We start from the raw sequence: 20,676 nt of genomic DNA on the forward strand, positions 1-20,676 counted from the left end.
AATGTCTGCTTTGAAAAGCTACTTGTCTGGCTTGGAATTTCTGGTTGCAGTGCTCTGGAAACAGCTGCACATGGAGAAGGGCCCTGTGGAGCATTATCTGGGCACTGAGAGATTCTCCTGCATCTGGCATCTGTTTTTAGTGAGGGCTTTCTTGTGTTTCTGGTTGGCAGCTCATTTGGCAGAGCTGACACCAATTATTGTATTTGACCTTCCTCGTTTCCAGTTAACCTCTGGTACAGGAGTCCACTGTCTTGAGTGTGAGCTGTGGGGACAGGACAGTCAAAGGAGATCCCTGACTCGCCTGGCCCTGGGTATGAGCAGGACAGTGTGGCAGCTGTTCAAAGGAGGCACTGAGAAAGAAAAGCTGAGAGTCAAATGTTTCTTCCACCTGTCTTGCCCCTGAGGTGAGGTCCAAGAGGGAAAGAAGCTTCCTGTTCTAGACACGTGTGCTGTAACATTGCTCTGACTGCTTTTACCTGGGATGGCAGCTAGTGCCTGAACCTTAGTTTTCCTTCTCACCTGCCTTTCATTAAAATGGCAGCTGGTTTCTGTTGTAGCTAGAAGATAGAGTGGGCTGAATGCTTTAGCAGCATATATCTTAGAAGCTCTGGCAAACTCACTCTGAGGTGTACTCAGGTGAGGGATATGTGCACTTCATCTCTTGTTACTGTCTTGAGACTGGCTTGCTTGTGCCTTGGAAGAGGCATTTGATGCTTTGCCTGGATGGGTTGGAACTGTGCAGGTGTTGAGAAACCTTTCAAAGGCTGTAAGGCTTGATTGTACCACCACTGTTAAAGAGCGAGGTTTCACAGCCTCCTAAGGTTTCGTCCTTTCTCCCTGTTGCTGGGCTCACTTTCCATGTACCAGAAAGCATTTCTCAGCTGATAAAAATTATTTATTCTTGGTCCTAGCTTGAGCTGTCTGCAGACTGCTATATCTTGCCAACTGGTAGCCAGACATTAGAGCTGATTTAAGTAATCATGGATTATAAGCAGTAGCTTTCCCTAGGTGAGTCAAAGGGAACAGAAGTTTCCCCTTGGAGAAGGTCTCTTTGGCTTCTTGCAGCTGGGAAGTGCTTTCTGAGGGCCTTTAAACACTTAACTCCACCCAAAATTAAATACAGCTGTCCATAGCAGCTGTCCTAGGAGCTATGCCATAGCTGAGCTGGGAGAGTTTTGGTGGTCTTGTGTGGCCCAAGAGACCAAAACAAATAATGTAGCAGAGAGTTTTTGTGCAGTTGTTTCCTTCTCATGCTTTCCTGATGTCAATGCTGGCCTAATTAGTTGGTCTGCTGCCTCCTCTAGACTCTTGTGGAATGCTGCAGTCAAAAGCTAAGTGCCAGTAAACACTCCTGTTGCTGATTATAAGGCCAATAGGTTTATTTCAGTTCACACCCTGTCTTCATTAAACTGTTTTACAAGTAATGTTGGTCTTTCCCTGTCTCTCAGTTTCACTGTTTCTAGTCTGGTGCGAGGTGCCGAAGTGCAGATGTGCCATTTGTGGAAATGCTGAAAAAAAAATTGAAGCTGAAATCACAAAAAAAAAAAAAAGTCATGGGGAAGGGCCAGGCAAAAGATAAAGCTGTTTTCATTTTCAAGACATACCTTTGCAGGTGGCTCTGTAATAGAAAAACAGAATGTAGAGTCTTGGTTGGAAGGAATAGTCCCTGCAATGGGACCCCTTGGGTGCCACTGTCAGGAGGAAACCTAAGAGTCAGAAGCCCTTTTTATTGTTAAGGCTGATAATAAATTGCATTTCAGCTTCCACAGACTATTACATGACCAGGCTCCAAAAAACAGTAGCATCAGCATGTGCACTATTTTGGAAACACTTTTAAATTTGTGTGCTAATGTCCAAGGCAGAAGTCCCACCATTTATTTCAAAGACATCTAAAAGTTTTGAGAATGGGGCAGATTTTTTCTTTGTTTCACTTGAAACACTTCCAAAGGCCCAGGTTTTTCAGAAATCGGTAATATTTCTTGCCTGAGGAGTCTTGAATATGTGGTTTGGGACATTTGTACAGATGCATCCCCAAACCACTGACCACTTCCGAAGCCTTTGTGAAGCTGCTCTCTATCCATGTGTTTGGGATCTGGTTGTGCCCCTATTGCAGAAGCGGAGTTTTGCCCTCAGTTTCAATAGAACTGTAGTTTCCCTTGGCATCCCTCCTCCTGTGTTCAAGGCTCAGAAATGGTCCTTCACTAATTGCCTAGGAGTGTCCTCCAAAAGGGTATTCTCTGACAATACAGTGTTTTTACAACAGAAAACATTATCTCACATTTTAATAACTGTATAAATAACTGGGAAAGCTAGGGAGAGATGTTTCTTTGCTGACGCACTGTGGCAATGAGCCAAAGAGCTTGCTTTCTGCAGTTTTCAGAGGGGTGGCATCCCATTTCTCCAGTTCTGGGAGATCCTTTGGGAACAAAAAGCTGGGTTCAACCAGTGTTGTTGCAGAACCTCAGACTATTTTGTTCTGTCTGTGCTAGGTAATAACAACAGTTGTCATTGATCTAAACTGCCTGACCCGCTTCATATTTGCAATTTCCATTATGCTGCCCTGTTTTTGATTACTAGCTCAGTAAGTAGGAGAGGACAGAAGAGAAAAACAGTGGGAAGGATTGGGGGAAAAGCAGCTGATGAAAAACATATGCAAATAGGGGACGTGGCCTAGTAATGAAAGCTGGTATGAGTCCTCAGAAACACCATCACCAAAAAATACCAGCAAGAAATAAATATCTTCATTCTCCCTAGTCAGTCCATTCCAATATACTATAATTCTGCTGAATGCCATGCAGCACAAAATGGCTTTAAGGTGCTTGTACAATTGAGCCTCAGCTAAGGAAACAATTACCTCACTCTATATTTCTAACACGTACTGGAATTGCTAATGCATTTACTGGTAATCATGTTTCTTTTGGACCATTGAAAAGTTTTGATGATTTATAACTTTGCATTCTAGAAAAAAAGTCTGTTAGATTTGTTCTTTCCTGAAATATTGTTGGTCAGAAGTTTGGGTTTGTCTTTGTTTTTGTTTTTAAATATACAGAGAGTAGAAGGGAAAAAGAAAAGAAAAATACAGCTCTTATAATATGATAATTTTTTTATTTTCTGGGAAAAGAAGAAAAAGATGGATGTATCTCTTTGCCTGGTGTTAACTTGAAGTTCTTCCTTATCTTCTGCTGCTGTTTGTTTGGCTGACTGTATGTTCTTCATCCCTTCCAGTTACTGGCTTTCTGTGATTAATAGGTGCTTTTCTGTTGTGCGGACAAAGCAAACCTTTTTGAGGCCTTTAAGATTTATGTTGTTAACAGTGTCTACATTTTGGCATCTAATTCTTCATAGGTGAAAATCTAGTAGCTATTTCTGTAGGGCTCAGCTCTACACTTACTAAAGTTTCCTGCCATGAACAGCCCTACTGCTCAATGACAGTATAATTTCGAACCAAGTTAATTAAACTGTACTTCCATGTGTGGTGTGGGTCTTTGCTGGCTTGCATGATTTAATGAACTTTTCTCACTGATAATCTTTAAGGCTGCTGTAATTCGACTTAAACAGGAGCTGTATTTGCACTGTACCCTTCTGTGGTAGCCTTTATTCAGAGGTTAAGTTCAGTAATTTGAAAAAAATCAGATCTTTATGGTGTTTTATTTGAACCTATGCAAAGCTGGAGTCACTGCAAACTCTATGAAGAAACAGTTAAGAACAGCAGAAGGTTGGAGACTGAGTGACAGAGGTGATGCAGAGATGATGTAGCATGTGGGCAAGGAGACCCTTGCTCAGTGAGTAATATACAGAAGGATATGAGAGGAGAGGGTGGTTTCCTCCATTTCATAGAAAATCAACTTCCTTTTCTCTTTGCACTTAGCAATCTGATTTCACGCGCTGATCACAAGATTCATTACTTTGAAAGGCAAAACCTTTGAGCCATGTGCTAGATGTTTGGAACATGATGAAAATGCTGAGATGTGTGGTATGTAATGGCTTTGTTACTGTGGTCAGGAGAATTTAGGCAGAGTTGCGGGCACTGGAATGGAATTTTGCAAAATTTTACTCTTCATTTCAAGAGGATAATGGAACAGCATTTCATGTCTTTTTTCATAGCTGGCTGTGGCTTTCTCTTTGCCCTTTATCAGTTGATTATTGGATTTTGTGTGGTTTTTCCTCTTGAAATACTCCTGCTAAGCCCTTTAAAATTATTGTGTCTTTCAAGAAAAACAATCAGGTCTTAAGAGGCATTTTTTGAGGAGTGGGGGAATCTAGAGTTTGTTTAAAGAAAGGGGATTTGAAGATAAAACAAGAGATATCAGTTATGCAGAACTAATGATGCATTCCAAAGGAGAGTTGAAGAGCTATACAACTCCATGAAGTGTTCCATTCTGCATTAGTTTTTGCACTGAGAAATCTTTTGAAGGACAGGAATCACACACACATATATTATACATAAAACTCTGTAATACATAAAAGTATATTTGGATCTAACACTGCACGAGGAAGCCCATGGCATTCTTATGGAGCAAGCAAATGACACTCAATTCCCTAGGCAGGAATCAAAGCCTTTCCAAACTAACCTCACTACCAGCAGATGTTTGAATTCCTATAATAGACATACACCCTCGCTGCACATATAGTGTGCGCTGCCTTTGAATGTCTGTTTTCTCTCCATCCTTACATCCTTCTGTTATTCTGGGAACATCCTGCCCAAAAGTGTCAACATGTCCAGTCAGGTGAATTCGAGGACAGAGATATGAGAGGTAAATGAGAGCCTTTAAAAAGTATGATAGAAAACAGCTGGATTGTCAGAGCCAATAGAGTGACAGCTTGGGTGTGAAAACCCAAATTCTGTGCTGTAGTATCCCAGGGATCAGCCAGCCCTTTATTCAAGGAAAGAGGAGAGAGCAGCAACAGCAAACCTAAATTAACAGTTCAGGCTGACAGAAAACATTATTTCTGAGTCAAACAAGAAAGAATAGCTTGGAAAACAGACTGACTGCTGTTTATGCACTACAGATATTTCAAATTCAAAAAAAACTAAGCAAGTAGTGATGCTTGTTAAACGATGACTTAAAATTATTTGAAGTAGCTATTAATAATGCAAATGCTTCTGTTAGGCAACCTGATTCCTCAGGGCAGGTAATTTAATCCTATTGCTGAGGAAGTGCCGTTGGTTTCTTCTTCCAATACGCTTAGGGCACAGAGGCCATTTGGATTAATGAGAGGCAGACATAGTGGGGAAATAGTGCATTATCCTTAGTCTTCAGTAAGTTTGGGCAATTAGTGAAACCTTTACAAGACGTATCTTTCCTTTCAATGCAATTTCAAAATAATTGTCTCATCTGGTAGGGATGGCATCTGTATTGACTGATAACATACGGGTAATGTCTGAAACATGCTTCAGAAGTACTTGCACTAGTGTGGTTCTGACTTGGTGACTTGAGGGCCCCATGATTAGGTATATTAAAAAGCTACATGAAACAGCACATACCAGTATTTGCTGTTCATTTAAAGGGGAGGGGGGTAGATTTGGCTTCTTTGGGGCAATTTTTGGGTGCTAGCTAATTCTTTGTGCTTTTTGACATCAGAATCCCTGAACCACCTAACCCTGAAAATGAGAATCATATCAGTAGGCTGTTGACTTTGCTTTTAAGGATGGACTTTACAAGCTGTAAAAGAAACAAATTTCAGGGAAAGACAGGAGAAAGAGAAAGGAAGAAACAGCGATGGCCATACTGAAAGAATAGGCTTGAGACTGAAGATGTTCTCTTCTGAGGTAGTCCCTGGCTTCCTGTCTCATCTTTACCACTAGTATTTCTCTTCCCATCTGTAACAAGGAAAATAGTGGTATTTTCTTTTTTCCTGTTTTTGTCTGTTTAGGCAGCAAGCTTTTTTGGCAGGGGGCTCCTTTATGCTCCACACAGTAAAAACCTTGGTTCTGTGGGGCCTCAAGGGACTCTTGTGATATGAACAGTAACAAAAGGGCAGGAGGATGTCCAAAGGCGTGTTTTGAGACAGATGGTCAGTAGTTCACATCTTTTTTTCTTTCTTTCTCTTTTTGAGGTAGGGGACAAATTCCTTTGCCTCAGTAGCAGGGGAAGTTAAGGCATTTCTGAAATGCAGCTTTGAACAGCTTGGCACAGTTCAGTGTGGTCTCAGTAAGCTCTGTGGTTCTTTGTGGTTACCATGAATGCATCATGCTTGCCATTCTTGTCATCGACCCCAAATCAGGTAGTTTTTCCACTTCAGGGAATAGGAAATAATCCATATTATTTTATTAGTATTGAGTAATACTTGTGATTGTTAACAGTTAAGCAGCCAGCAGTGTTGGTGGAGAAATCAATAGGGTAGAAGTCGTGGATTTTGGTAAGTGTCTGATTGTGTCATTTGATGTGCACCTAGACGTGTGCTGGCTGTTCCCCACAGCATGTTGAATAAATCTCTCTCTCATACACACACTTATATATCTAAACACAGGTTTCAGAGGTGGGTTGGAACAACCCAGGGCATTGGATGTTGTGACCTACAGTCTTCCTGAGCACAATTTCTGTGAGAAAAAGTTATTCTGTGGATAGGTTTGTACCTTTAATTTTCAGACATCACGAGAATACTGTTTTCAGCAGGGCAAAATGTGGTTTGCCCATAGTCTGGTCTGTAACTGGAGCTGCATCTGGTGCTCGTGGGAATGCCATGCCTCACATCTGATCTGGAATGCCAATGAGCCCATATGAAGCTGTTAATGTCTGTGTGAGGTTTTTCAGTCCTCATTACCAACCTGATAGGAAGATAATTCCTCAGCTCCTGTTCCAACCTGTGGGATTTTACCCACTTAATTAATTTTCTTTCTTGTTAAAAAAGATCTCTTTCTATGCACAAGGAGCTGTGCTTGACTTGTTTTTCAGAGACTCTTCTCATGTCTGTATCAAAGGCACAGAAGCCTCAGAAGTTGGAAGGTGAGCCCTAGGGGCAGCACGCCTGTGGAGGCTGAGCTTAGAAATGCTGCCTTCTGTGCTGAGGGCAAGCTCCTGGAGGGGAATTAAGTCTGAACAGTGGAGGGGACCCTGATTCTGTTCCCTGCTCCCCTCTTTTGCCACCACTCAGCAATAAAATGGAAGCTTGTGACATGACCAAAGGATAATAAACTGCATGCTCAATGCCTGCTGAGAGTTAAAATGCCAGCCTACACCACCCTCCCCAACCTTTCAGCATGTCAGCAAGCTGTCTATGTAAATAAATACACATATCAAACAAAAAGCAGATGCCTTTTTAACATGCACTGTTTCAGGCTGAGATACTAAGTTCTGATGTAGCTCATCTCAACATCTGTCAGGTTAATGCCAACTCCACAGCTCCCTTTCAGCTGTATTTAATGCACAGAGATTTGTGTTGTGTTAAGTAATGAGGAATTGGCTTGTTTTACATCTGTTTTGGTGTTATTTGTGGTGTATAAAATGTTAGATAGGAATTCTTTGTGTTCCTCCTGATCTCTGTGTCAGTATATAGTGAAAACTCTTGTTAATTATGCTTGATTAAGTGGCTTTATACAAGCATGTGTGTGATTGTACAAATATACAAGGAAGAAAAAAAAAATCATTTGCAAAATATACCACCATTGGGGCCCCAAAGCATACAAACACTGAAGTGGGGAGGAAGCTGTGATGCGGGTTGGATTTAAAATAAAATTTGTTTTAAAAGCTAAATTCCAGCAGAGTCACTTCTGCTGCTTAAACTGAGGAGCCAGAAAGTCTAAAGCCCCAAGGGTGTATCTCAGTGCAGTGTAGTGGGAGGGGCACCCATGAGCTGCTAGGCTGCTCAGATCGTGTCTAATCCAGGGTCTTGTCTCTGATAGCAGCCAGTAGAGATTAGAGAGAATGTAAGACCAGTACAACAACCAGGAGAAATTCCACATTAAGCTCTTGTTTATTTTTGTTTTCATATTAGAAATATATTGAGCCCAGGTGATCCATAGTCTGCTGGGCCTAGTCTTTTGAAAATTCACCAGCAGGCTAAAGGACTGTTGGATTCCCTGGTGCTGCTGTCAATGTCTGTCCCTCTGCATCAACCTCAGAGAAGGTGCCTGGTTTTTATTTTCCTTATTCATATTTTTCACATGCTAATTCTTTTGCTCTAGCTAGATACAAAGGAATCACATTTAAAATAAAAAAACAAACCAGACAGATTCTTTATGCATGCAGCAAGTCTTTAAGACAGCTCTCCATCAGACTTTTCTGAAGTCTGCTGTAAGAAAGGAGAATATTTCTGCTACTTGAGACTCTCAATTGGACTACATATAAACAAAGCAGGGGGAAGAGGAGAGGCATGACCCTCCACTGGAGAGGAAGATTTAGATGACCTGATACATCTTTTTTCTTAATGTTTCTTGAACAGAGATGATTGAAAGCTCTCATTTGAACAAGCACGCACAGAAGACAAAATACATTATTAGTGACCCTAAATATATGAGAGCCCTGTGCTTCTGATCACAGTGGTGTATCAGCTAGAATAGTAATAGGGATGAATGGGGTTTGCCTACATGGCACTGTTCTTCCATAGTGGAAAGGAAAAATTGCTACTAAAGATGCCATTGAATCAAATTTTTGATGACTCTCTGTACACCTGCCTGACAGTTTCCATCTTGTGGTTTCACGTAGCTTTACAAACCTGAATTTTTTTTTTCCTTCACTGTCTTCAAAGGCTGGGAGTTACTATCCAATACTGCATGTCTGAAAGGAATAGGACTGCATTCAATAGGATATGTTTCTACCAGGCAGTGGACACTTTTTCCTGTGCAGAAGTGTATAGGCTTGTGCATTTTCTACATACAAGCATTTGCACCTCTCAAATACTTACCTTTCCCCTTTAAAGAAACCAGGATGTGGTTGGTAAGTGTGTATTTGAAATGCCAGGTTGTGCAAAGCAGAGAAGAGACTTGTAACAAATACCAGCAGGAGGATGAACTGCAGCTGAAAGTGTGCTGAAAGACTCCATTAGAGACATGGGCATGGAGAACATCTGCCTGAGTACCGATTTGGTGATCCCCTGCTCTGCTCACTAGACCACGCTGTCACTCTAGTGCACATAAGATGAACGTCTAGGGCACAGAGTGCTCCTCACCAGGGTGTCTGAAGGTGGGCACAGCATGCAGTGCTCCTGTGTCCCACTAAACCCTCTTCCTCATCCTGAGTAAGTGTGAAATAACACCTCTGTGGTGGAAAGCAGGGAGCTTCTCTGCGGACAGAGGGCTGATACGCTGCACATGAGAGGAATTTCCTTTCATGTGGTCTGGTGTGACATTAGCACTTCCCAGCTGGCTTGTAGGTGGCTTTGTAACCTACTGGATGCTAGTTCAGCTCAATGTGGTTGTCATCTCCAGACAGCATGACAGAGAAGGGGAGTTTGAGATGTTTGGCTGCAGCCCCATCTCAGTGTCTTATGGGGGCTGCTGGGTAGAGTTGCTGTGAAAGGACCTTCTCTCCCAACTTTTCATCTTGACTGTGGAGGAGTTACTAAGCGTTGTGATGCAGGGAGGTTAGTGATGCTCCCTGATGTTGCATGTGGACACTTGACATTGGCTTTGGGATGCTGGAGAGGTTGGGCAGAATAGAGGGTTTGGGCTTCAAAAGAGAGCAAAGCAGCAAGGTAGACTAGAAAGGAGAGAATTAATATTATGAAATGGATTTACATGGCGCCATCTTCATATCTAGACTGGAGCTGTCAGGGAGAATGAGATCCAGACTCTCTGCTGTTCTCCAGAGAGAAGCCATTATGGAGCAATCGCTCTGTTAAAGTGATGGCTCTACCTCTGTGCCCTGTGTCTGGCTGATTTCTGCAAGTAGAAAACAGACAGGATCTGGCATGATCCCCCCTCCTTTCCCACTGGCCTTTCATGCCTTTCTGCAGACTTCTTTTGCTTGCTTTATTGCTTTCAGCCCTTGTGCATCTGTTGGTATCTTCCTCCCACCCCTACCTGCCTCTCAACCCTACCACCTTGCCCTCTTTTCCATCCTCAGTCATCTCTGGCTCCCTCTATTCAACACACAGCTGTACTCCAACATCTGTCTAGTAAGTGAACATGTGTGTGCGTATTTGTTGCGTACAATACAATAAGGGGTGTGTATGGTAAACATTTAACTACCTTTATCACACACTGCTCCATTTTCTGTTCTGGGGCTTGCCTTTTGGGAACTCACAGCATCTCTTCCTGGTGCTTCTGTCCTCTCCTTTTTCCATGGTGACTCTCCTCTGCTGTGCAGGGGAGCAGGAGGGGAAGATGCAGAGCAACTCTGTTGCTTCTTTCCTATGTTGCTGGAAATAGTCCTGTCCTCCTCCTGCCTTCTGGTCAAAGCCCTTTTCTGGCTGGTTTAATGGACTGGAAAGTGAGGAAAGAGATTTTGTCTTTTGTCCAGACCTTGACAGGGTCTTCAGACTCACTGCCAGATACTTCCCCTCACATCCTTCAGGTGTGCAAGAAAGAGCTGATCTTTACCTAAGCAGGACAAAGCGAGTGAAACAAGGTCACGGTCTTCTCCTCAGTCCCAATATGGAGTTATGTGTCTTATGTATTTTCTTTGCTGTTTCTGACAGGTTGACCAACCCAGATCACAGTGCTAGTGACCTGAAGCAAGGATCCTGCCCAATGCATGATCAGTACAACCTGACTTCTTCTTGAGGAGAACAAATATTTCTCTGAAAGTCTTTCCCTTCAAAGCAGCACGCAGGTAAGGCAGACAGTGCTCCTGATGCTCAGGCTCAGCTGCTGCTGGGTCTGGGCTTGCTGCATTGGATTCGGCAGAGGACTTTTTCCATTCATTTGGCTCAAGAGAGGCTTTGTCACCTCTGCCTGCCATGTCTTTAGGGGTGAAACCTTACATTTTATTTACAGCACAGGGAATGTTTTTCAGAAAAAAAGGACTTTCAGAGGATCAAGACTGCTCATATAGTTGAGATGAATATAGGTTAAAAGTGTGGGAGGAGTATGCTGAAAAAAGAACAATGTTGCATATAAGGTATTTAGAAAACAATACTTAGACCTCTTGTTCTTAAACAATTTTATATTAAAAATTACCTTAATTTAAACAGAAAACTTTTAAAGAAAAAGGAATAAGGAAGAGTATGTTGTGGGGAAGGGGTTAAGTAAGCAATTAATTTAATAATTTAGTTTTCAACTGAGCAAGATGTTTCAGGTCATCCCTAGGTGAAAAAAAAAAGAAAAAAAAACAAACAGAAAAGCCTTGCAGTTCTAATCACTATGACTCATGGAAACCAGATCTAGAAAAAATGAGGCCCTTTAGTCCAAACTCTTAATCCCCTACTAGTATGTAACATCATTCCCAGCGGTGTCTACCAGTCCTGATTTAAATGATGGGATTTTCCCTTGTCCCCTTGGGATACTATTGCACAGTCTAATAGAATTAATCTGCTTACTTCTCTTTCAACTCCTGACCACTGCAGATGCAATTAGTAGTAGGCAATGGGAGGATTTTGTTTCCTATGCTGTATTATGAAGGCTTAGGGCTGTATTGTGTTAAACCAGACATCACTTGCAAGTGTGTTTGCATGAGTGTGGCTTATCTGTCAGTACTCATTACAGCCCCATAAACCTCTCTGAACTGCATTTCTCAGACAGGAGCTTTTCTACAATGGTAATTCAGGATCTGATAAGACACAGACTAATGTATTTGAATGCCTGTGAGAAAGATAGTATGATTGGAAACTAAAGTGAAATGCAAAGTCATACGCTGCCAGTGCTAGGGACTCTCAGAGGCAATTTACTTCTCTGCTTCTGGAGCATTCTCTGGCCTCATTTTTGATTTCTCTCTTGGACAGTTTGACAGGAGTTATATTACATAGCTTTTTGCTGTGTGTGGTACTGCTGGAGGTACCACTCCACCTTTCCAGCTGCGAATTTCAGGCTTGTCTTAGATGAATATTGTGGGTTTCTCTAATGCTTACTGAAAGACTCCGGTCAAATAGCCAGATGAATATAAAGTCAAATAAATTGGAGCTGGAAAATCATAGCTGGTCTTATTTAGCTAGTCTCCACTTAATACAAAGTAGAGGTTCCTTCTGTGAGGGATATTAGATTTCACCTGTTTTGCTTCTCAAATTTGGACAAGTTTTATTAATGAAAACTCTTAGATTCTAAAGCACATGGATGGAGTTTCAACTGGTTTACACCTGGAGACTACAGTAACAGCCGAGCTGTACAAACTCCGTGTGTGGACACTTGGATTCATCCACTTCCAAACTAAAAACCACATCCTAATACAGAAAGCAACTGCAATATAATTGCTATTGATATTTGAATGAGGCTGCAATGTGAAGCGGAGCCAGAGGTCCTGAAAAACTGGGCATGTGCCAGCCTTCCACATGGGCTGCATCCCCTGGCACTAAAGGAGGTTATAGTCCTGTTCCTCCTCCCTCCCAATAAATCCTGGTTCTGGCATGTCATAGCTTTTCTGGAGTATTTCCTCAAACAGAAAACCTGAATACAAATTTAGCCACTGGATCAGTCTTTCATTATCAAGATAAAATTTGTTAAAATTTGACTAGATTGCCTGTGTTTGTCAGATCCGAAATTCTTAAACACTGAAGACTGAGTTGCAAAGCTTTGATGTGTTCAGTATTCAGTGCTAATTTGCCCATTGTTTTTAATCCTTTGAAATTATTTTCCATCTTGGTGCTTGGCTACTTCATGTAGTGGTTTTGAATGTACTTTAAAGGATGGGGAGGTGTTGACTGAAGCAAGGTATAATGATCCATAGTGCTTTAGATCATCTGCAGCTTATGTTCCCTGTCCTTGCTTTGCCAATCAAGCTTTATTCCAGTGAAAGTGTCAGTAAAGCCAAGGTGGATAAGAAGTGTTTCTCCTCCACTCTTCACCTTTTCTTTTCCCTGGAAGTTTATCTTGCTGCTCGCTTTTTAAAAGCTCTGCATTAGCTGAGGGCCATGAAGTAAAAGGCATGCTTTAAATACAGATGCTGGTGATACTCCTTTCAAAAGCTGCATTTCTCAAGCTGGGAGCTATTGACCCCTTTCAATGCAGTCACAAAGAAATCCAAGAGGAAATGGAGTGTGAGGGCCAGCAGGGAATATATATATAAAATTTTTCCCCCCCAAGTCATCTTCTTACCCCATCCCCTGCCAGGCTGGCTATTGTTTGAACCTCCACATGGGATACCAGTTGCCATATAAGGAAAATGGCATCATGCTACATTCTTTCTAAAAATTGATTTTTTACAGTTGCTTTTTTTCCCCCTCCTTGCTGAAAGTTGTTCTGTTTTGGTGGAAGCTCTAGCCAAAAGGAAAGTGGTAGGCTATGGTATGCATGTATACAGTCTTGGGCTGTGCAAAAGATTTACCTTGTCTCTGTTAGTTCAGGTAATTAGGCAAAGCAGCAGTAGAAAATTATGACATTCAGCTACTATGACAGGAGCTGGGGATATTAGATTTTGCTGCATCTTGAACTCAGTAACAATGAGTACTAAATGTAAATAATGTTTTTTCTTGCTTAAGGGGATGCTCAGGCAATGGGACAGAGGCACAGAGTACCCCTGTGTCCCTTTTTTTCCACAATCTACCTCTTAGTCATGTATGTTAGCAGCCCTGATGCAAGCACACCTGAACTCTTACAAGGGGATCTCACCTTTTGCTCCTGGGGTGTTCTCTAGAGAATTGTCCCTATTTCAGTGTTTGAAAGTTTAAGAGGTGAAAATCTCTTTCCATAAGAATTTTATGATTTGTGATCAAGAGGTGGGACAAAATAGTGCTGCTATTTTGGGCTTCTGTTCCTCCCCCTTTCCTGAAACGTGATTTGTGAACCGGTGTTAATCCTCATTGTATGGTGTTTGATGAGGACATGGGGCTGAACCTCCAGCTCCACTGTGTGCTTTGTTCATCCCTGCAGAAGCACTAAGTGAGTGGCATGCACCAGTTTGGGCCACCAGCTTCCTCTGCTCTGTTCGATGACCAAGTCTACTGCTGGGGATGACCAGAGCCCAGTTACCTCCGTAGGCATCTGAAATATTCAAGCCCGCAGGAAGCAAGGCTGTGAGCAGCAGTATTTTAGAGGCTGAGGTTCTTTCATGGGTAGCAGGGGTCGGTCAAAACATGCACCAGCTCAGGAAAAGGAGTCCTGAGGTTTGGGATTTTTTCTTGGTGCAACTGTCACTTGCTGACGAACAGAAACTGCCTGCTTTTTTGAAATAAGTCTGACCTTCACACAAACCCACTTAGCAACTTGTACAAAGAAACAGCTGGAGCAACGTGAGCACAAAGAAGGTTGAATCCCCTGATTCCAGAAAGCAGAGGCAGAGCCTGGAGTGGGAAAAGCATAGGTCTGGGATCGGGGAAAAAGCTACCTCATGGAGAAGAATGAGTGTGTGCTTGTGCATGCGAGCGTAAGAGTTGGGCACTCTTCCTCTTGTATCCTTTTGTATCCATAATTGGGATATGTCTTCAGTCATTCTTTCTATAGTTGCCATCACTTCTGACTCCCTGTGATGCCCTGTTGATTCTCCCTATAGAAATCTGTTCAGCAGCTGATAATGTTGCAAACTTGTTAAAAGTAAAAGCAGTCAAAACCCCATTCCCTCTTAGAAGCAACAACAACAAATTTTGAGGTTCATTTACCACAATCATGTCACAATACTCAATCTGTATTATGCTGAGGTGTGATTACAGAAGTGGAAAAAAGGAAAAGTACTTTCTATAAACATTTTTTAGCAGAAAATTAATAGTTCAGTATTATCATTATTATTATCTGTGTATGCATTGACAATATACACGTTTTTCTTTCTAAAATGTTGAACAATTTGACAAGTTTTAAAGAAACTGAAATTTTGTGAGAATGGAATAAGGACTTTTTAAAAGTTCAGTGTTTTGTATAAAAGCCTGTAAATGGTGCCTGCATTGACCAAAGGAATTAGATATCATACTGAGAAAGTTTTAATTTTCTTTAATTTTTTCTTTTGACTGTGAATTTCATTGTTTGGAGAAGCTGTGCTACTCTCAAATATCTGCAAAATTAGTCTGCAAGAGAATCTTCTCATATGATTAATTGTGCTTACACTAAAGATACTATTGTGCAAGCTTTCTGGGCTTTACTTTACTCTGGGCTTGTGTTTGCACCAGTATAGCAGGGGAATGTGCTCATGTAGCTTTTTTTTTACAAAAGGTGATTTGGTGCTTCCTAGATGCTGCCCACTGTGGTATCAAGAGGAGATATCACTCACAGCGAGTGGTGTGGAACGATGCGATGCCCCATGTGCTTGATTCTCAAATTACTAGTGAAGCGGCTAACAGCTTCTGACACATACATGGTTGGCATTGGATGTCTGAGTTAACATTGCACAGATAAATGGGATGCTCCTTGCCCAATAGCCATTGTTTCAAGCTCCCTGCAAACTCCCAGACCACGTGTTTTGGTTACAGCCCGCTCACATTATAAATGTCCCAGTAACTGCTGTGGCCAGCGATGATATGTTTGTAGTGTGCGCACTAACAAGTGAAAGGGGAGCATGAAGGGTGAGTGTCAGGTCAGCTGTGCATCCAGAGAGCAGGCAGCATGTGTGCAGCCAGCACTGTTTCAGTCTGCCACCAGTGAGCTCCTGTCTCTGAGGAGCAGCACTTGGGATCTTGGCTGGGGTAGCAGGTTTCTGCTCTTCTGCCCGTAGAAGGTGCTGTAAGGTGGTTCATCAGACTGTAAGTGGCTGCTGACAATGTGGGATGTGTTTGCCACTTCTGTCTCTTATGGGTCTAGAGGTGACAAAAAGAGCCACAGGACTCAAACGTCTCTAGAGCTGATTCTGCCAGCAGTGGATTGACCTTTTCAGAGGTATTGCCCCAGAGACTTGGAGCTGATGTTAACCGTGGTTCATGTGGGGACTGGTTTTGGTTGTACCTGTTTCCCTATGAAGTTGGGAATGATGGAAATATATCTCTAACGGTTCCTATCACTTAGTTCTAAAGCTACAGAGTAATTTAAAACTTTTTTTGACTGACTATATGATGAATAAAGTGCTTTGTTAAGGGAAAATGGGGTTTACCCAATCTGACAGGATGGGGAAGCAAAGCTGCCTTTCATTGCTGTGCTGCATCCTGGGTGGAGTGTCTGAGATACGATGTCATTGAGAATGGCAGTGAAGGCTTTGCATCGCTTATTTTGAGACCTACAGAAGTACATTTGCTTTTGATTTGTGCATTTTGAAGACTACTGAGTGAAGCTGAGGACTTAGTTTAAGAGCTGCTAGAACTATTCTCTCACTGTAGAGATTTCTCAGAAAACAGATATGTAAGAGGGGTATATGTGCATGTATTTGAAGATTTTATTCTTGAGCTTATGAGCAAGACCTGGGATCAGTGAAAGGCAATAACTATTAAAATCAGTAATAAGGATAGTATTACCCTATAAGTAGTGAAGTGGGTTTGGGGAGTTTTGCATTCAATTACTAGCTCTGTGCCTAGCCTGCATGCAGACAGAGGGAAGTAGCTTGATTCCTGTCTCCCTTCCTTCCCCATCTATATAAAGATGGTAATACAGCTGGTAAGCCTTTTCTGTAGAAAAAGTTCTTTATTTTGTGTAGAAACTAGCTTTATGAAACTTTGCATTCCTTTTCAGAGAAACCTGAAAATGAAAAATTTTTCATTCTGAAGGGTTTATCTTCATATTTTTCCCTGTTGTTCTTCCTTTCTATGACAAAGCAAGAATAGGGAAGGGAAACAAAAAAAGAAAGAGGTAGTCCAGAAATTCCTTTTCCTCAATTGAAAAACTGCACATCAAAGAATATCTATACATCTTATATTAAAAAAATAAAATTGACAACTAGTTATTTTTAAACTTGCAGAGTATGAAAGAGGTTATTATTACTCTTGAATGCCCTGGCCCATTTTAAAGCTGAGGTTTCTTGCTTGTGCTGCTGCTGTGCCTATTTAGTGCAAAATCTTGAGAACTCTTTTGAGAGAGGAGCCTACCCATAGGTCAGCTGCTGGACAGGCTGTGCGCAGTAAAGATAATGATAATCTAATGGATGGTTTGTCCTTTGTAAAATGACTCATCCTCCTGTTACCTTCTGAAGGATGGGAATTACATCCTTGGCAGATGTTACATTTGTTGACAGTTGTTTTCAGATAAGAAACTAGGAACAGCCTTGGACATGCTTGTACTGGACGTTCAAGGCTGTTCTCCTTGGTAGCATGTGGCAGGAGCTCCAACGTAGAGAGGACTTGCAGGCATTTTGTGGCCAGATGACATGGGGGGGGTATAATTACAGTGCTCTGTCTGTGTTTTAGCTTCTAGTGCCCAGCATGTGGAGGTCTTGAGCTGAACAGGGGACTGACTGCAGCTGTTCCTTTTCTGAAAAAGTGGAGCACAGCACATACATAAGTGGACCAACCTTCCCAGCAGCATGTGCAAAAATAAATAAATTTCAAAGAAGATGTTTAAGCAACATAAACTTCCTTTTTAAATCATTTTTGAAAGGTTTATTTTCAAATGCCCCAACACTAACCAGGTGCTAATTTTCAGATAAGATGTAGCACTGTCTTGATATTTTAAAATATCTAGGAGCTTTTGCAGGCTTAGTCCCTCCCTGCTGCATGGGAGAGACAGCCCAGAAGGGTAGGAGAAAGCTTTTCCTGTGAACTGGCTTTCTGTAATTGCCACCTTGAACTGTTTGTGGCACCTTTCCCTGGCAACTGTTAATGACAGGATATTAGAGTTTATGGCTATCTGACACACTGTTTTCCCCATGTTCTGCAGGGTTGTCAGGCTTGGGCTTTCCTGCCTGCTCTCTGGGTAGCCCTTGCTGATGCTAGAGGGAGACAGATGGACACCCAGTGCAGTACAGAGGACATGTGTATGGGGTGGCAGAATTTGTCACTGACTCCTCAGACTGACCTGGACCATTTATAACCTTTCTGGCTGCAAAGTACATCCAAAAGTACATGCCAAGGAAGCTAAAAATAATATCCTCAATTTTAATTTATTTCTACCCCAAGTATTCAGTCATCAAGAAGGAAAGAAATCAGCTTGTTCCTTTTCCCCCCATGCTTAAGTGTTCAGCTCTCAGAATAGAGCTATAAGTTTATCGCAAGTTATTGGCCTGTAAGTTGAATTGGCTGAATGTATGGATCACGTTACTGGAAAGTGTAATCACTTGCCAGAACTGCCTTTGCTTTTCCATTTCCCTTTCCATCTCCAAATTTTGTATATTATCTGGTAGCAGCACTGAAGGCAAAGTCTAGCTGAACTCATTGGAACCAGGAGTTGGCATTCCACTATTCTGTCTCCTTCTGCCAAAAGCCAGTGTTCAAAATAAAGACTGTAAGTACAGACTACTTACATGAGCACAATTTATGGTCATTTAAAATACCTGAAGATCATTACAGCAAAGCTTCAATTCTCCTAGTGACTTAGTATGACCACATGGTGGATAAAGTTGTGTATGTTCAACAAGTCATCTCAGGAAATGGAGATAAGTGATGGTGACTTTTAAAAAGCAGTGATAAAATGTTTTTTGGGTTTTTTTCCAAGATGTAATTGGAAATAACTCATTTGGAAAACTTGAAACTAGCTAGATGTTAAGTGTAAATCCAGTTGTTTAGGACTAGCAATATCAATCCTAAGGGGTACTCAACAGTCCTGAGTACTAGGTGTACCACACTAATCCCAAGTTGCTGCCTTAGCAGCTTGGGTTATTGGTCTTTTGCTATATGTATTTTCTATCGATCAAGAGTAATGATAACTTATGAAAAGTGTAGTGTTCTGATAGTTCTTCTCCTGTGAGTGTACTGTGAATCACATCTCTGTATTAGATAATTTTTATGAAAGACAGAAATTACATAAAGTTTTATATCCAAAATCTTCACAGAGATCATAAGTCTTCATAAAATCAAGTTGAAATAAAACAAATAGTTTCAATCAAAAGTAGGACAGCATATATATGTTTGTAAACATCAAAATATTTACTTTCAGATTTTTTAATACAACATATTGTTTTAGAAATGTCAAAGCTGATCCTTTCAACACTTAATAATGAAACCAACATTTTCCTTTTAAAATTAGATCCAAACATATTATAAAAAGAGGTTTTGATTTGTTTTGTGTTGTGTTTTTTGGGGGGTTGTTGCTTTTTTTTAAAGTTAGGAAATGTTACAAAATAAAGTTTCATCTTAGATTACATGAAACTTGGGGCAATTGATGTGAAGAAATACCTTTGTATTGTTTTGTTTTATAAGAAAAGTCTTCCAGTTCAAACTGAGGCAACTCTTCCCATCTGTTGTTTTATTTTTCTTTTTGTCATCCTAACAACAAAATCTTTTTATCCTCTTGCTAAGTTTTTTCTGGGCATATTGAGGCAGAGCCATTTTTCTTTGTTTTTGCTAATGTAATTTGTGTGTGTGTGTGTGATCCATTTCTGAAATAATTTGGGATTTTTCTGACAGGAGAATGACCATTAGGACATTACTCCTCCTTCTGCTGATGACTTGCTTTTGCCACTCTTAATGGCAGGTGGCCTGTCTGATGTAGCTTTTCTTGTTCCTATTTTCCCATCCACCTCTGAGTTACTGAATACTCTCAGCTGCAAGACAAGGAATAAGGCATGAATGCTCATTGTTATCATTAAATGTTTTCTTAGCTAATTCTCTTTTATTGTGTCCCAGTGACTTGCAGCTGAGGATTAAAATAACTGCCTTCAGCACCAGCAGTAAGCTCTGTTTGAAACCTTGAAAGGGTATTGTTTATCTTCCCTATATCCCTTGTACTATGCCTTCCCCCGATGTGTCGATGTGTAGCGCTCTCCTCCCCATCCCAAGTGATGCTATTACTGAGGAATGTTGGACAGATACCATTATACACATAGTAGAGGTGCTCCCAGATTTGGGGTTTGAGCTTAATTTAAGGGGGAGGAGAACGGAAGAGAAGGGAATGTTTTCTTTAGTAGGGTCCCAGGCTGTAGTGCTTTGCTGAACTGTTTTAAATATGCTCATCAGACAGGGAGGTCTGTGGGTGCAGGGGAGGGCTCAGCGAGCTTTTCAAATGTTTCCATCCACTGCTCAGGGCTTCTGTCCCGGGCACGTACTTCATTATTGCTTCTGGGAAAGGCATTCTGGGGGTAATCAATCAGCACTGCTCTGGGTTTCTTCTCAATCAGAGCTCCTCTGATGTGTCTTTCAGTGCTGCTCATTTTGTTTTTAATTTCTGAATGAGGGATCGATTTGCACAAACTAGCACCAGGCAGAAGAGTTGGGTTTGCAGTGGGTGAAACCATCTGACCTGTTTTCTCCAAAGCACTTAAATGGGTATTTGCAGTTGTAGATCCTGAAGAAGACAGTGGTGGTAGGGCTTTGCTGAAGTGTGCTATAAAGGTCTCAATGTCTCAAGATTAGGTTGTCCCCTGGATCTTTGTTGTCACCTCTAATGTGGAGCACACCCACCCTCAGAAAGGACCCCTGTGCTTCAGCTTTGCAGGGGGGCCACATCACTGACCTGCTCTTTTCTCCATCTTTCTTCTGTCTTTCCACTTACTTGTACCTCCAGATTCTTTGATGGAACTCTTCTTGCTTTTGCTGAGCAGTGTTGCAAAATGGATATGTTGGGGAGGGAAAAGCTGTAAAGAAGATTTATGTCATTCAAGACAGTCTTTATGTGTGTAAGAATTTGGGGGAGAAAAGTGGTTTGGT

The 20,676-nt window shown here is 41.5% G+C and overlaps 1 protein-coding gene across 4 annotated transcripts in view; it reads left to right on the top strand.

Moving 5' to 3' along the window:
- Window positions 1-20,676, top strand: part of TSPAN18 (tetraspanin 18) — a 119,132-nt gene that overhangs the window by 47,782 nt on the left and 50,674 nt on the right. For 3 of the 4 annotated variants that reach the window (XM_027704513.1, XM_027704474.1, XM_027704482.1), the window contains exon 2: window positions 10,579-10,712. The exons of the other annotated variant lie outside the window; for it this stretch is intronic. The gene's annotated coding sequence lies outside the window, so the exon portion shown is untranslated. The remainder of the gene's footprint in view (window positions 1-10,578; window positions 10,713-20,676) is intronic. 4 annotated transcript variants of the gene reach the window in all.

Source organism: Neopelma chrysocephalum, unplaced genomic scaffold (assembly GCF_003984885.1).
Source record: "Neopelma chrysocephalum unplaced genomic scaffold, ASM398488v2 Primary Assembly neopelma1_24, whole genome shotgun sequence".
In the NCBI taxonomy this organism is placed as follows: Eukaryota; Metazoa; Chordata; class Aves; order Passeriformes; family Pipridae; genus Neopelma; species Neopelma chrysocephalum.